We start from the raw sequence: 4,351 nt of genomic DNA on the forward strand, positions 1-4,351 counted from the left end.
CCTTATTTCTTTTCTTCTTCTCAAGAAGAATAGTCTTGCACTGCTTGTTGTAGAATGTCTGAAAATACCTATTTTCTATATTTGGTCCGTTTATTTAGTTATTTATGACACGATGATAGTTCTGGATCCTCCCAATGTAGCTTTTTAATATTATTTTTTTAATGTAGAATAAACATTATTAGAGTTGTAGATTCATTTTGTGATCAAGTTGTTTTTTAATGACATGGATTTGATTTACATAAACGGGGTCTCAATTTCACTTAATAGAAGTAAGGTCATTGACTTCTTATGGTTTAAAACATAAAATCATTTTAGTTGTAATTCAGTGGTTATCAGTACTCTCAGATACAATACATTCTGCACTTCATTAGAAATAATAGTAGTTTTGGCATTAATATGGAAAAAACATTTTGCCGAATTATTACAGTGATAAATCCAAAGCTTGCAAATCAGAAATTGGGGCAGACTTGAGTCATCATTAGAATTAAAACTACACATTTTGGAAACTAACTAAAGAAGTTGGTATTTCTGTTTCTTTTTCTGCATTCCTGGTTTGCTTGCCTTAAATGATTTATGCACATGAATATTCACCAAACAATCAAGATAGACTGTGTCCCAACCACGAATAAGTAATTACCTGGTGTCTAAGGAAATCTGGCAGTGAGTGAGACTAAACAAGGATAAATATCTAGGTAGCACTGAGTTTATGAGTTAGGAGAAGAGTCTGTTAGTGTCCCCATCAATGCTTATGGCTCCCGGCTTTAGCACACTCGGGATGGCCCACCCAAAGATGTGTCTTCTGCTGATATAGTCACCTTGCCATAAACCTTTAGTGCCAGAAGGAATTTTATAATCAGTGTTGTCATTCATTTTATAGTAGAGTTAATGAGTTTTTGGTGCCCAGGAGGCTGCTATTGTTGCTTGGTGCCTTCTGGCTGGAAGGGAAGATACGTTCTTGGTATACTCACAACCCAGATGCATTTTTTTTCATAAAAATCATTCACAAATGAGAGTGAATACAGTTGCAAAGAAATTATTGTACCCCAGTCTGCCTATATTAGGGACTAAATTGGCTTTCGGGTTGGATGAAGAACTTGGTTTCTGAGATAATATGAGTTGCAAATTATAGGGGGTCCTTGTTATCCCACATTCATTAGAGGAGTCTCTACAGTTATGAGGTTGCAGGATGCATAGGGAAGCCAAAGTCAGAGGGAAGCGAAAACCATCAAAGCCTGAAAATATTCACTAATGATCTGACCACTTGAGAAATTGGGCCTTAGAATAACAACTGTCTCCGCTAAACACTAGACTATTTCTCAGCTCATCACATTGGAGCCTTTTGTGGCCTGTCTCTTGCCGATGTTCGGATGTTATTACCATACAACAGTAATACAAATACAAAAGCTTTAGGAACTTATAAAGTTGATGAAAGTAATGTTGGAGAATTGTTGGAATCATACCCACAGTTTTGAACAATGAGAGTCTAGCAGAGTTAAACTGATGAATAATCAAAGGAGAAAAATCTAGTATAGGCGAGGCCAGCCTATATTCCTAGGCAGATGATGATTTGATTATCAGAGGACTAAGGGAAACCTGGGGGAAATTAATGATGTCCTAGACTTTTTTCTAATTACTTTCTTTACGACCCTACTGAAAAAACAATTGTAAATATCAAGATATGAACATATCTTATTAGGCTACCTTGTAATTTGTTTGAAAAATAATAACTCCTCCTTGAAAAAAAAAACTCATTCAATTTATCTTTTTTTTTTAAATTGAGGCATAATTATAATTTTTCCTAAATTTTGTTAAATGTAATATAAATTTATCTTGTATAAGCTTTCATTTTATTATTTAAGTTCTTGTCAAGCTGGTTTTATATTTAGTGTGAAATTTTGGTCCCCGTTTTTAAAGGATTCACTTGAATTGGCCTTTCACCAACTGTGTGACTATACCTTTATGCAAGAGAAATTTGGTATTATAGTCCTTTAGTGAACTGAGGACAAAAAGAAAATGCCCTTCGTAATTTTTCTAGTATGAAAACTTGAAGATCTTTGAGAGGAATACTTATCTATCTGGAGGTCTCCAGAAATGCAAATTATCTGCAAGAGACTGGTTACATTAATGGACATCAGTTATAATAACCCAGAGTTCTGATCTGAAAGCCCTTTCACGCCATCTGTATGGCAAGAAAAGGAAGACCCTGCAAATCTTAGAACCTAGAAGGTGGTCCTGTTGTGGCCCTGCCGTCTCCATCCTCATCTCTCCCTTCTCTCTACTCTGAGTGTATCACCTCCTCCACTCTGATTTCTTTTCCTTATACAGGGCGCTCTCTTTCCTGACCTTAAGATATTCTGGTAGCAACAGCAATCATCCTGATAATTGTCTGAGTATGTCATTCAGCTTTGGATATTCACAGCCAGATGGAAATTATCCATGTCACTATCTTTAGGTACAAATATAGTCACGTGTCTTTTATTTTGTTTCTCCAGTGACATGATGGAGCCATCATTTCCCTCATTAAGCAGGACGTTCATATTTCTTGCTTTCGATCTCCTTTATCCCCACTCCCACAGTTACTTAAGCATCCTGGAGACTTATTCAGTCCAAAAGGTCTGTCACGTCCCCAAATGCCAGTAGGTAAAGAACTAGAAAGTCTGATTACTCTGTTGTGGCCTTCAGTTTATGGTAGCCATGATTTATTTTCAGGTCTGCAGTGGTCACACTGTTGAAAATAGAACTGTGCCGTCCAACTTGTCATTATCTGATGCTTTAAGGATGCCCTTTCTTCGAATCTAGATCGGCCAGGTGTTGATGGCACCATTGGTGCAGATTTATTTTTAAGTTTATGTTCATATGTTCAACCAAATGATCCTAGAGCCCAATCACTGTGCAAGAAGGGCTGTGCGTGCAGGCTCTGCCATCCCTGTTCCCTCCACTTGGTCCAGGAGTTGAGTCTGGGTTATCAGTCCAGACTCCTCATTTCTTCCCGCTGGTGTCCCCTTTGGGACCCTAGGGATCCTTTCCTACTGACTGAGCCTTCCAATCTATTAGATAATTTCTAATACAATCTCAAAAAGGTAGCTTTCCTGGCAGTGAAGGAAACCACAAAATCCGTGAACTTACAAAGAATCATCTAGTCCAAATCCTTTATTTTAGAGATGAAGAAGAAAGAAATAAAGGCAAGGGCTCAAAAAATAGTAGCTGATATCAGTAAGAGATCTGGATCTACGGTGGCCATGCTACCCTGAACGAGCCCGATCCCATATGATCTTGGAAGCTAAGCAGGGTCAGGCCTGGTTAGTACTTGGATGGGAGACCACCTAGGAAGACTAGGTGCTGTAAGTGTAAAAAATAAAAAATAAGAGATTGTAAGCTGACAAGGTCCTTGCAATCTGTGAAGTCAACTGAGAGTTGCCTTGTGTAAAAAAAAAAAAAGAAAAATGAAAAAAAAGAGATCTGGAAGCAGAAAACCCCAATTTTAGTGTTCTGCATATATTAGTTTAATTATATTATGCCACGATCAATGAAACTCCTCCTGGAAAGCTTTATCTTATATTTTGTTAGCCTGAAGAATGATTATAACAAGCCACGCGCTTCTTGGAATTGTGGGGCCATCCTTTTATATGTCCTGCTTTGTAACTTACCATGGGAACTTTAGGTGGTAGCTGGATATTGAAGCTACTTTCATAAAACACACTTTTTATACCATTTTTTAAAAATTATTTTTCAAAGGTCAACCAACATTTTTTTTTTTTAAAAAAGGAGAGGGAGTAATGAAATATAGAATTGTCATATATGTTTATGTCTGCAAATGCTTACATAGTAACTCAGCTATTCTTTGAATATCATTGTGTTGAGTGGATTCCTCTAAGACCTCTGATTCCATGAGTTGGGCCCAAACCACTGAGGTCACATTCAGATGGCAGATTGAAACTCTCGACGGAATTTTTGTACCCCGATACCTCTTTATGTGTCTTCACGTAGAATCTTATTTCCAGTTGGTTCTTTGCCCTTTCTCCTCAGGCTGTGTAGCTAGTTTCCTTCCCTTATCTCAGACCTGTACCTTTCCAAGGCTGAAAACACTACAGCAAAACCTAATTCGTAGGTCCAGACCTTCAGCTGCTGTTTTGTCACATTGCCTCTCCTGTGGCACTTCTGCAAGTTTACGAATGTGCATACACAGAGGTTTCTGTGAGGTGTGAGCAAACCACAGAAAGATCTAGTACTGCTTTCCTTCTCATGAATAGTTCCTACCACCTTACGGTGGCCTGACTGAGAACACGAAAGCAGGCCACTCAAATGACTCCTCCCTGAACTCCCAGCATGCCTTTCCAAATCCTCTCTGAAC

General features: G+C 38.1%; 1 pseudogene; it reads left to right on the top strand.

Annotated features, from left to right (window-relative positions):
* The first annotated feature begins 3,229 nt into the window (after positions 1 to 3,229).
* On the top strand, positions 3,230 to 3,345 carry LOC111737236 (annotated as a pseudogene).
* Positions 3,346 to 4,351: the final 1,006 nt, after the last annotated feature.

The sequence above is a fragment of the Pteropus vampyrus genome, unplaced genomic scaffold (genome assembly GCF_000151845.1).
Source record: "Pteropus vampyrus isolate Shadow unplaced genomic scaffold, Pvam_2.0 Scaffold24, whole genome shotgun sequence".
Classification (NCBI taxonomy): Eukaryota; Metazoa; Chordata; class Mammalia; order Chiroptera; family Pteropodidae; genus Pteropus; species Pteropus vampyrus.